This window comes from Salvelinus sp. IW2-2015, unplaced genomic scaffold, assembly GCF_002910315.2.
Source record: "Salvelinus sp. IW2-2015 unplaced genomic scaffold, ASM291031v2 Un_scaffold2061, whole genome shotgun sequence".
Classification (NCBI taxonomy): domain Eukaryota; kingdom Metazoa; phylum Chordata; class Actinopteri; order Salmoniformes; family Salmonidae; genus Salvelinus; species Salvelinus sp. IW2-2015.
The window spans coordinates 43642-57344 of NW_019943404.1; the positions used below are offsets into that span (position 1 = coordinate 43642).

The 13703-nt window shown below is 42.7% G+C and overlaps 1 pseudogene; it reads right to left on the minus strand.

Moving 5' to 3' along the window:
• Positions 1 to 6355: 6355 nt before the first annotated feature.
• Positions 6356 to 13053, minus strand: LOC139024950 (E3 SUMO-protein ligase PIAS1-like; annotated as a pseudogene).
• Positions 13054 to 13703: the final 650 nt, after the last annotated feature.

The window sequence follows — 13703 nt, forward strand, 5'->3', positions numbered from 1 at the left end:
GTAACTAACTTACAGAGTGGCTAACTTACAGAGTAGCTTAACTTACAGTAGGTAAGCTACTTACAGAGTAGCTAACTTACAGAGTAGCTAACATTACAGAGTAACTAACTTACAGAGTAATAACTTACAGAGTGGCTTAACTTACAGAGTGGCTAACTTACAGAGTGGCTAACTTACAGAGTAGCTAACTTACAGGTAACTAACTTACAGAGGTAAGCTAACTTACAGAGTAAGCTAACTTACAGAGTAATAACTTACAGAGTGCTAACTTACAGAGTGCTAATTACAGAGTAACTAACTACAGAGGTAGCTAACTTACATGAGTAACTAACTTACAGAGTAACTAACTTACAGAAGTAGCAACTTATAAGAGTATGCTAACTTACAGAGTAACTAACTTACAGAGTAGCTAACTTACAGAGTAGGCTAATTTACAGAGTAGCTAACTTTACAGAGTAGCTAACTTACTAACAGAGTAGCTAACTTACAGAATAGCTAACTTACAGAGTAGCTAACTTACAGAGTAACATAACTTACAGGTAGCTAACTTACAGAGTACTAAACTTACAGAGTAGCTAATTTACAGAGTGCTAACTTACAGAGTAATAACTTACCATTCTACAATGCTGTGCCCTTTCTGTCCCAGGAAATGTTCACTCTTATTTTAGTGTAAAAAATGGCATTCCAAGAGGCTTTAAAAATATAAGATAGTGTGTCCTTTACCTTTAAAAAAACAAAAATTAATGTACATTAAAAGGAGAAATTGTATACATTTTTTAAATTTTTTTCCCCAATGGATGTAACGTTCTTGCATGAACCGGGAATTAACTTCCACCGTCATTATTTTTATAGTGCTAGGTGTCACGTTCTGACCTGAGTTCTTTTGTTATTTCTTTGTTTTAGTATGGGTCAGGGCGTGAGTTGGGTTGGGTTATCTATGTTCGTTTTTCTATGTTTTTATTCCCCCGTTTGGGCCTGGTATGACATTCTCAATCAGAGGCAGGTGTCCGTTAGTTTGCTCTGATTGAGAATCAATACTTTAGGTAAACCTTTTTCCACTGGATTTCGTGGGTGGTTATTTTTCCGTGTCAGTGTTTAGTTTCACCGAACTGTTTCGGTCATTCACTTTATTGTTTTGTATTTAGCGTTCAGTTTGTTCCATTAAATATTCATCATGAGACAATTCCCACGCTGCGCCTTGGTCCTCCTCTCTTTCTCCAGACGAAGATCGTTCCAAGAAGCACCACCACCAAAGGACAGCAGCGTAGGTTCGGGCAGCAGCGGATCTGGACTATATGAAAACTTGGGACGAAATAGAAGGGAGGTGGTCGGTCGACCAGGGAGAAGTGCCGGAGCTGGGGATTCTCTGATAAGGCAGTGTGCGGAGGGTTTAGCAGGAGAATGGAGTTCGTGACACGCACACAGCAAGCGGCACAGGCACGAGAAGGCAGCCCAAAAAAATTCTTGGGGGGGAACACGGAGTGTAGCTAAGTCCAGGTAGGAAGCCCTCCCGTGGCTTACCGTGGAGAAGAGAGGGTACCGGGCAAGGCAACCGTGTTTCTGCCGTGAGGCGGGCACGGTGTCCGTGAGCAGGCATAGGCCCGGTGCGGTACATACGCACAGCGCTCGTATTCGGCCGGGCTAAAGTGGGCAATCGAGCCAGGTGCCATGAAGCGCTCAATGCATCTGGTCTCCCCGTGCATCTCCTTCGGCCGGTTTGTAACAATGGCACCAGCCCTACGCAATGGATTGTCCCGGTTTCGCAGCAACAGCCGCAGTGCGGCCTATTCCACCTCGCCAATGGCTGGCTACGGGGAGCCATTAGCCCAGGTAGGGTTTGGGGCAGGTTCGGTGCTTCAAGACCTGTAGTGCGGCTTCACGGCCGGTCTATCCGGTTGCCACCTCCACGCACCAGCCCTCGCGGTGGCAGCGCCGCACCCAAGGCTGTCTTCGGTCTCGCACTACAGGTGCTCCCGCGCCTGCTCAGCGTGCAGAGTCTCCCTCCAAGTCCCGCGCCTGAGTCCTCCCTTTAGCACCATGGTTCGTGGGTGGTTATTTTCCTGTCCAGTGTTTTGGTTCACAATGGAACTGTTTCGGTTTTTCGTTGTTGCACTTTATTGTTTTGTATTTAGTGTTCAGTTTTGTTCCATTAAATATTCATCATGAACATTACCCAGCTGTGCTTTGGTCCTCTCTCCTTTCTCCCAACGAAGAATCGTTACAACTAGGGGTGGCGTTTCGTGAAGTGATAGTGCAGAATTACTGGTGAATTTACCAACCCTCGAACACCCGTTGAATATGGCTGGTGTCGGTGGACCGTTGGCCGAAAAAAATGCGTAATTAAATTGTTGCCGCAACAAGTCACAACGCACTGGGTAACATGAAACAGCCTAAACAGCCTCTGCTAGGGCGAGTAAAATCAAACTAATTTATATAGCACTTCTTACAATCAGCTGATATAGCAAAGTGGGTTGTACAGAATGGTCACCGTGGGGTGTTCTCTCATTTGTGTTTTGGGAAGTAGCAAGCCAGCGTTAGCTGACTGAGTGAAGTCATAGAAGCTGCGGATCAACCAAGTCCCTGGCCCAGAGCGTCCAGTGTGCGTATGAAGCTCCGGGCGAACTCTGATTTTAAAAGCGGACTGAATTGCTTCGTGCTTCTAATCATCTGATTGCTTGCTGTTTGGGGTTTTAGGCTGGGTTTCGGTACAGCACTTTTGAGATAATCAGCTGAATGTAAAGAAGGGCTTTATAAATACATTTTGATTTTTGCATTTTACGTACGCCAGGACGCACTCTGGCAGCTCCAGATTGAATTACGAACCACCACTAGTTAAATTATATTATTAAAGTTGTCTTTTTTTCATGATTATTGTATTTTGTGTCCCTGATATCACTTTCATCCCGGTTTGTTGTAATTCTCCATTTAAGAAACCCCCCCTATCTAAAATGACATCACAATCAGGAAGGTTTCAGAATTTTATTTGGTGGGAAAACAATGGTTTAAAAAGGTACATAATTATAAACCCATTGGTTTGATTCTTTTTGTTCACGTTGTTACACTGGTAATGTCCCTCAAAATGTTCACTGCTACGCTAAATTACAGAAAAAATTACCAAATTTCAAAACGTTAAAATTGTTTGATAGAGAAGTGTTCACCATTATATTGCTAGCTCAATCTGCTCACTCACAGAGCTATGGTTTAATTTGGGCTCCAAATGGACCCTGTTAGGCGGTTCCACCTGTTTTAGGCAATTATCGACCTAACCGGTTGGAAACTGCACCTTAAAGTTCCCGTTTTTAACCAATATTTTTTTTATATGAAAGAATACTAAAATAAATATATATTTCCCCCCCAAAAGTGATGAGTTTCCAAAGGCAGCCACCCCGTAAGAATGTCCCATTCTAGATCTTCCATTGTTTAGGTAAGTACCTAGTAGCTGGCTGGTGGATGTTTCCCTGTTGACAGGCCAGAGGAAACCAACATTCACCTCCACAAATGCTGTTTACCATTGCATTCCATATTGAATGAAGCGTTTAACAAACCCCATCGGGCAACCTGAAACTTTCCCACTTCATTTAAGGGGTAAATTGGACCTTAAAAGGTTTTGGGCACTAACTTAAAGATAGGAAACTTCAGGGGTAAATATAAGAGGTACATTAACTATAGGGGTTTTTATGCGCAGTAGCCGACCAGCAGAGGTCGTTATCTTCCAGGACACCGGGGACCTGGCCACTAGCTAGCGAGCCTGATAATCGGTTCTCGCCTGTTACTAGCTATCTTCTGGGGGCAATCTGGCATCTTTCAGCGCAAAGATTTGATTTAACTAGTTAGTTTACAAGACATTTATGCGTTGAGCACGCTAGATAGCTGTGTATCCTATGGTAATCTTCAGCTATAAGTTGTCCCAGAACCAGGATGGTTATTTTATATTGTAGTTGTTTACAATGAGCCAGCAGTCAGCGGCACGCGCCTACCGTGCACTGCTTACCAGACTCAGATCGATTTACTCTAAAATATCACATTTAGAGGGTTCTTACCGGTCTTGAGTTTAGGTTCATGGTCCTGTTTTGAAATGCCATTCACTTAAACTATTAAATATCTGAAAAATCAAATCTGGCATCGCCAAGCTCTTATTTCATTCAAACAGTAAAGGTCAGCAAAACGGTGGTCACGTGCCATGACGTATAGGCATCGCGACACCATCATATGAACAGAACTGCATCAATAAAAGACAGCTGCACACACAAAATGCCTCACGTCCGAAGAACATTCAATAACAGGAACATAATTACTTCTGCAAAGCACCTTGTTCAACCGCTCATACACAGTGAATTTATTGACTAGCTCTTATTTTCTTGCAGGGCCAGGAGAAACCATTACTTGTCTGTGTCTTGCTGTATATATGCTGTTTAATTCATACAATTAATCCAACGACACAGTAGAGGCCAGAGACCATCAATTCGCTCCAAACTCTGTTGTGATATTGACGTCATTCAATAGCACAACAACGAAGAAAAAAAAAACTAAAACAGAATTTTGGTTTGTTAACAAAAGATGCAAGATCAGCGACAATGACCTCTTAAATAGCAATGATTCATATAATTACTAAAGAAATTCATAGGACAATAGCAATGCGCATATTCCATGAATCATAGAATTACTAAAGAAATATCATAGACAATAAGAATGCATATTCATGAATCGTATAATTTACTAAAGAAATATCATAGGACAATAGCATGCATATTCATGAGTCAACCATAAACTAAGAGAGAAAATAATAATAATACTACTGTGTACACAGGAAGGAAACAAGAACACAGGCCAGATAATAGGTAGTCAAAACCACTATGGCCCATCCACACTATAGGGCCTAACTGAGCCAAGCTGTACTGGCTGGTTCACATCAACAAAAGTTTGCTGGGGGAAAAATCCTGGAAAGAGCCAAAGAAAAATCCCAAGCATCACAGTAACCGTTCAGGTTCGGCCCTTAGTGTGGCTCGGCAGTGACGCTGCTGTCACAGACCAGCATCCATGTACGGCCCAGGTGGCCCTTTAGTGTGGCTGCGGCAGTGATGCTTGGCTGTCACAGACCAGCCATCACCGTACGCGCTCCAGTCGGCCCTTTAGTGTTGGATGCGGCAACGTGATGCCTGCTGTCACAGACCCATCTGTCAGGACATTCAATAGAATTCTAGCACACGTCACACTGACAGCTCTTGATCAGACACAAGGACACAGGTTATAGAGCTACTGGATTGGTGAGTGAGGAAGACAGCGGAGAGAGCAGAGAGAACTGACTGAAGATAGCAGGTGTGAAAAGCCATGCGTTTGTCTTGTTCAAAACAACTTCAATAAATACTTTGGGTTTTTGTTTTCCCTTAGATGACCTGGTGAAACAGTGAGTCAAAAGATACCCCCTGCGTGAAAATAGTGCTTACATTTAATAAGGTACATTAGTAATCCAACTGGATTGAAACCACATTTGTCCCCCCCACATAATGTAAAATTTTGCTGTGTGTAATATGAATGCAATTTCAAATACTATTTTCGCTAAATATTTCTTTAATGTGAAAACAACTAAGGATGCACGCTGCTGTAATGTTTCCCTGCTAACTAAAAGAGATGAGAGAGGAAGCACCAAAACCAGAGAAACCACAGTAGTGGAATGGATAACCCGCTGGGTAAACCAGTCTGTCTTGTGCTACCATTCACTCCTTGTTACGCATGAGAGGAGTGGAATGACACAGACAGAAATGGTACCCAGGCTAGCCTGTGTGATCCTAGTGGCAAAACAATGGAGGCACAGGGAATGCTTTTTCACAGCAACCAGATCCAACAGAAAAAAACCTTTTTGAAAAGCATATTAATAAATTTAATACTTGAAAATAATTAAATACACTATTATTGGGGACCACAGAAGAAATTAAACGTTTAAAAAAAAAAGGCAAAATAAATCTAAGTGATGACGAAACAACGGACAAGGGATTCTCTTCTCGGCTCCGAAGGTCCAAACATGTTTTTGAGAAAAAATAATGCGTCGCCGTGTAAATATTAATATACAACAGAAAACGGAAGTACAAAAGGTCAGGGGGCGACGTGAAGGAAGAGGCTGGGAAAAATCTTCAAGTATCCACAGAAAAATATCACCTGAAGATTAACTCATCATCAACATCGTCGGGACTTATCATATAATAAGTCCAAATTGAAAATATATATTTTTCCTCCTGTACATCGCATTGTTTTCTCCTACTTTTATTTTCCCTTTATTGTGCCCCTTCCGTTTCTATTTTCTCCTCAAGTTGTTTTTTTTTTCCGTTCTGTGTGAACGATCCCGCAACCTCCCTTCAGTCTAAACGAGATATACGTCTGGTATGGAGCCATATATGACTGCCGCCGCTCATCAGACTGCTCGACTGGCTGTCCCTCTCTCCATTCCTCTCTCCCATCCCTCTCTCTTAAACTATTAGATGAAAAAGACTGGAGCTGCTTCCGCTGTTGCTGCCCCATTGGCTGCTGGCAGGGCGCTGCTCGCCCGGGGTCCTGGTTGGTCAGGAACATCTTTGGGAGGAGCTATACGGCAGGAAGCGTTGAGGAGAAGTTCATGGTCTTCTGAGGCCGAGGCCCGCCGTGCTGCAGCCATCACAATGTTGTAATGCCTTACAGCAGATGAGCAGAAGTACTTCTGACGTGACTGTAAGTCTACCTGACGGTATTCTGTGATCATACGGTATTCTGATGACTGTCATTACCTGAGGTGGTATTCTGTGAAGTATTACGATGTGGTTATTTGCTTTGTAGTCATTACCGATTGGTGGTTGATCTGGATTCTATTCTGTGAAGGTCATTACCCTGATGATTCTATTCTGTGAAGTCAATTACCTGATGATTCTATTCTGTGAAGTCATTACCTGATGGTGGTTGTCTGGTTTCTATTCTGTGAAGTCATTACCGATGGTGGTTGGTCTGGTGTTCTATTTGTGAAGGTCATTATGATGATTCTATTTCTGTGAAGTCATTACCTGATGATTCTATTCTGTGAGTCATTACCTGCTGGTGGTTTGTCTGGTTCTATTTGTGAAGTCATTACCTGGATGGTTGTTGGTTCTATCTGTGAAGTCATTACCTGATGGTTAGTGCTAATGGGTTCTATTTCTGTGAATTATTATTGATGTCTGGTTCTATTCTGTAAGTCGTTCATGATGGTTTTTTCTGGTATCTATTCTGTGAAGTCATTACCTGATGAGTTGTCTGGTTCTATTCTGTGAAGTTATTACTGATGGTTGTTCTGGTTCTATTCTGTGAAGTCATTACCTGTTGGTTGTTCTCCTGGAGAATGAGAAGATAATGTTGATGGTCCAGGTCATTGGGGGGTGTGGTAGTAGTCGGCTGTAGTCCTGTATGAGGGGGGGAGGAGGAGGGATATAGCTGGTCTCAACAGGAGGCATGCTGGGAGCTCTGGCCACCGGAGACGCCTGGCTGTGGAGGTTAACACTCTGTGGGGAAACATAACAACCAGGTCAGAAAGTCCGGCTGGTGCTCAGTGGGCCCGAAACAGACAGCAGTCGGCTGGTGTTCAGCGATCCAAAACAGACAGTAGTCTGACTGGTGTTCAGTCGGCCCGAAGCCAAGGAAAGAACAACTGAATAAAACAATAGTAGCCTGGTGCTGTGACAAATCTGTCTCTTTTCGTCGCAGACAGGTGATAAAATATGGCGGAAGTCATCATAAGGCTGGCTTAGCTTTCAACTGCTCACTTCTTTCAAATTCACGCAATGACAGGAAAGGATGAGTGGACAGATGTTTTTTGTAGGATTTTGTGATTGGAATACCCTTGCTGGCAGCGGCGAGGCAGGGGACAGCGAGGAGGAGGGACAGGCCCTCTTGTAGAGGAGGCTCATCGTCAGATCGTCATCTGAAAGAGCTGTTCTAGAGTCAGATCGATCACCACCACCTTATTGGTACTGCTGTGGGATGAGCTGTTCTCTGTGGTGCTCCGATTCTACTGTCCGACACGAGTCTATGGCAGACAGAGAGACAGAGACAGAAGGAGAAACGAGAAGACGAGAGACGAGAAAGAGAGAGCAGAGACAGACAGGAGAGAACAGAGCAGAGACAAGTCCAACTTCAGTCAAGTTGGTTGTTGCTCATTTCTAGACAGCCATTTTTAAGTCTTGCCATAGATTTTAAGCAGATGTAAGTCAAAACAGTAACTTGGCACTCAGGCTCATTCACTGTCATCTTGGTAAACAACTGCAGTGTAGATCTGGCCTTGTGTTTTAGGTTATTGTCCTGCTGAAAGGTGAATTAAATATCCAGTGTCTAGTGGAAAGCAGACTGAACCAGGTTTTCCCTCTAGGATTTTGTCTGTGGTTAGCTCAAATTTGTTTATTTATCTAATACTCCCAGTCCTTAATTATCACAAGCATACCCATAACATGATGCAGTCACACTATGCTTGAAAATATGGAGAGTGGTACTCAGTAATGTGTTGTATTGTATTTGCCCAAAACATAACACTTTTGTATTCGGACATAAAGTTAATTTCTTTGCCACATTTTTAAAAAGTATTACTTTAGTGCCTTGATGCAAACAGGATGCATGTTTTGGGATATTTGTGTTTATGTACAAGGCTTCCTTCTTTTCACTCTGTCTTTAGATTAGTATTGTGGAGTAACTACAATGTTGTTGATCCATCCTCAGTTTTCTCCTTTCACAGCCATTCAACTCATCCAGGACAATCAACCACCGAGCCACGGCCTGTTTCACCCCGCTATCATACCAGAAGGCGAGGGTCAGTACAGGTGCATCAAAGCAGGGACCGAGAGACTGAAAACAGCTTCTATCTCAAGGCCATCAGACTGTTAAATAGCCATCCACTAGCCAGATTAGCACCCAGTTACTCAACCCTGCACCTTAGAGGCTGCTGCCCTCTATAACATAGACATGGAATCACTGGTCACTTTAATATTGTTTACATGCTGCTGTACTCATCTCATATGTATATACTGTATTCTATTCTACTGTATTTTAGTCAATGCGCATCCGACATTGCTCATCCTAATAATTTATATATTTCTTAATTCCTTCCTTTACTTTAGATTTGTGTGTATTGTTGTGAATTGTTAGGTATTAACACTGTTGGAGCTAGGAACACAAGCATTTCACTACACCCGCAATAACATCTGCTAAATATGTGTTATGTGACCAATAAATGTTGATTTAAACTGTTTTACACAGTCACCATTGGCCTCATGGTGAAACCCCTGAGCGGTTTCCTTCCTCTCCGGCAACTGAGTTAGGACGGACACCTGTATCGATGTAATGACTGGGTGTATTGATACAGCATCCAAAATGTAATTAATAACTTCACCATGCTCAAAGGGATATTCAATGTCTGTTTATTGTTTTGTTTACCCATCTACCAATAGGTGCCCTTCTTTACAAGCCATTGGAAAACCTCCCTGGTCTTTGTGGTCGAATCTGTGTTTGAAATTCACTGCTCGACTGAGGGACCTTACAGATAATTGTATGTTTGGGATACAGAGATGAGGTAGTCATTCAGAAATCATCTTAAATATTATTATTGCACACAGAGTGAGTCCATGACACTTATGTGACTTGTTAAGCACATATTTTCTGAACTTAAGGCTTGACATAACAAGGGGTTGAATACTTAATGACTCAAGACATCTCAGCTTTTGATTTTTTTAATGAATTTGTATAAATGGCCTACTATGATACCAGAAGGGCTACGAAGCGGAGGAATCCCACGTACCGTCCTCACCGTTGAACGAAGCAGACACCTCTGACCTCCTTCTTCGACCTCTGGATACCAGTTCCCGTCCTCCTTAAACTGGATCTCATCACAGTCCTCACAGCTGTTTAGGATCCTCATGAACAACACCTGCACACAACAAACACACACAGACAGGGGTTCAGAAATAGTGTGTGCTACTGTACTGCAATGCATTGCATGACTGTTCATTCAATGTGAAACATCCCCAGAGAGGTGCGCAGAACGGACCCGTCGATGATGAGGTGTTGGTAGGGGCCTTCTGATCAACAACAGGACACACCCAGGTGGGTTTCTTCTCATTCATCTGGATGTAAGCGTCGCGTCGAAACACTGCAGGTGGGAACAGGTCAGCGCTTTGCACGGGAATCATCAGACGCATCTTCCCAGCTAGACAAAACACACAGGAAACAGGAAGATGAATACACATCACTCACGAGGCCAGCTAGACAAACACACAGGAACAGGAAACAGGAAGATGATACACATCAAATCAGAGGACCAGTAGACAAAACAAGTGAAACAGAAACAGAAGATGAATATCGTGCTGTTTGTAGCCTCAGTGGATGACAGAACTTCTGATGTGGTTGTTTTTATAATTACCTACTTTTACCCAAGTTGATCACTGATTGATTAGTTGATCACTGATTGATCGAGTCTGATTAGTTGATCACTGATTGATCGAGTCTGATTAGTTGATCACTGATTGATGCGAGTCTGATTAGTTGATCACGATTGATGAGTCTATTAGTTGAATCACTGATTGATCGAGTCTGATTAGTTGATCACTGATTGAATCGATCTGATTAGTTGATCACTTGATTGATCGAGTTCTGATAGTTATCCTGATTGATCGAGTCTGATTAGTTGATCACTGATTGATGAGTCTGATTAGTTGATCACTGATTGATCGAGTCTGATTAGTTGATCACTGATTGATCGAGTCTGATTAGTTTGATCACTGATTGATCGAAGTCTGATTAGTTGATCACTGATTGATCGAGTCTGATTAGTTGATCACTGATTGATCGAGTCTGATTAGTTGATCACTGATTGATCGAGTCTGATTAGTTGATCACTGTTGACTCGATGTCTGATTATTGATTCACTGATTGATCGAGTCTGATTAGTTGATCACTGATTGATCGAGTCTGATTAGTGATCACTGATTGATCGGTCTGATTAGTTGATCACTGATTGCTGAGTCTGATTAAGTTGATCACTGATTGATCGAGTCTGATTAGTTTGATCACTGATTGATCGAATCTGATTAGTTGATCACTGATTGATCGAGTCTGATTAGTTGATCACTGATTGATCGATTCTGATTAAGAACGTCTGCTAAATAACTAAAATGTAAATGGTGTACGTACCGGACAGAGTAGAGAGACTCGTAGACTGGTGGTCGCAATCTCACTGTCGGTAGCTGTTAACTTCTCTTTGACTGTGGAGAGAGAGAGAGACAACACAATCTCTGCTGTTTAACTTCTCTCTGACTGTGGAGAGAGAGAGAGACAAACAATCTCTGCTGTTAACTTCTCTCTGACTGTGGAGAGAGAGAGAGACAACACATCTTGCTGTTAACTTCTCTCTGACTGTGGAGAGAGAGAGAGCAACACAATCTCTGCTGTTAACTTCTCTCTGACTGTGGAGAGAGAGAGAGAACACAATCTTGCTGTTAATTCTCTCTGACTGTGGAAGAGAGAGGAACAACACAATCTCTGCTGTTACTTCTCTCTGACTTGCAGAGAGAGAGACAACACAATCTCTGCTGTTACTTCTCTTTGACTGTGAGAGAGAGAGACAACACAATCTCTGCTGTTAACTTCTCTTTGACTGTGGAGAGAGAGAGACAACAATCTCTGCTGTTAATTCTCTTGACTGTGGAGAAGAGAGAGACAACAACAATCTCTGCTGTTAACTTCTTTTTGACTGTGGAGAGAGAGAGAGACAACACAATTCTCTGCTGTAACTTCTCTTTGACTGTGGAGAGAGAGAACACCTTGTTAATCCGAGCGGAGAGAAAGCAACAAATCTCTGCTGTTAAACTCTTCTGACTGTGGAGAGAGAGAGAGACAACACAATCTCTGTGTTACTTTCTTCTGACTGTTGGAAGAGAGAGAGGACAAACAATCTCTGCTGTTAACTTCTCTCTGACTGTGGAGAGAGAGAGAGACAACACAATTCTGCTGTTAACTTCTCTTTGACTGTGGAGAGAGAGAGAGACACACATTCTGCTGTTTAACTTCTCTTTGACTGTGGAGAGAGAGAGAGACACACAATCTCTGCTGTTAACTTCTCTTTGACTGTGGAGAGAGAGAGAGACAACACAATCTCTGCTGTTAACTTCTCTTTGACTGTGGAGAGAGAGAGACAACAATCTCTGCTGTTAACTTCTCTTTGACTGTGGAGAGAGAGAGAGACAACACATCTCTGCTGTTAACTTCTTCTGACTGCAGAGAGAGAGAGAGACAACACACTCTCTGCGTTAACTTCTCTCTGACTGTGGAGAGAGAGAGAGACAACACAATCTCTGCTGTTAACTTCTCGTTCTCTGACTGCAGAGAGAGACAACACAAGAACATAATGAGCTGGATTGTTATCAATAAAGATGCCATTCCGTTCCATTTCCCTAGCCTGGTGCTGTTGAGGCAGCTCCTATGGTCATGAGGGACTTGGGTTTATGGGACCATGCAGCAACGTCTAATATCAGAGAGCCACCTACTGAGAGCCCTGGAGTGGTCTGGGTTGCGGATCCCTTTGGCTCGTAGTCTCTGTAGCAGGGTTGTGGATGTCTGCTGTCTGACCAGGTAAACTGCATGGAGAAACTCTGAGAGAGGAGACAACAGGAAGGAGCTTGTCACAATGAACCATGATGACTCAACACCGTACATGAAAACCATGATTTAACCTTATACTCCTGACGGGGGTCATTTTGGGCATTGGACTGAGAAAAAAATGCTCCCAAATACTCTGACACCCGCAAATATGGCTGGTATGAATATAGTTCTACCAGCCAATGCCAAAACTACCCCTGGTAAAGAGATGAACGCACACAAGATTGTACATTTCTATACACGTATCGTATGACTATACAAAATCACCTCATTTTTCTACATATCAAAATTGGCAAATGGTATACAACTCTGCCAATGGTATAAATTTTACATGATTAAACTAAAATTTAGAACTCAGATCCACTCCACATTAGGATGACCCCATTTGAACTCAGATCCACATTAGGACTGACCCATTTCGAACTCAGATCCACTCCACATTAGGACTGACCCCAATTTGAACTAGACCACATTAGGACTGACCCCATTTAGAACTCAGATCCACTCCACATTAGGACTGACCCATTTAGAACTCAGATCCACTCCACATTAGGACTGACCCATTTAGAACTCAGATCCACATTAGGACTGACCCATTTAGAACTCAGATCCACATTAGGACTGACCCCATATAAAACTCAGATCCATCCACATTAGGACTGACCCCAATAGAACTCAGCTCCATCACATTAGGACTGACCCCATATAAAACTCAGATCCCACTCACATTAGGACTGACCCCATATAAAACTCAGATCACATCAGGACTGACCCATATAAAACTCCATCCATTAGACGCCCATTTAGAACTCAGATCCCTCCACATTAGGCACTGACCCATTTAGAACTCAGATCCACATTAGGACTGACCCCAATGTAGAACTCAGATCCACTCCACATTAGGACTGACCCATTTTAGAACTCAGACACCACATTAGGACTGACCCAATATAAAACTCAGATCCACCACATTAGGACTGACCCATTAGAAACTCAGATCCACTCCACATTAGGACTGCCCATTTAGAACTCAATCCACTCCACATTAGACTGACCCATTTAGAACT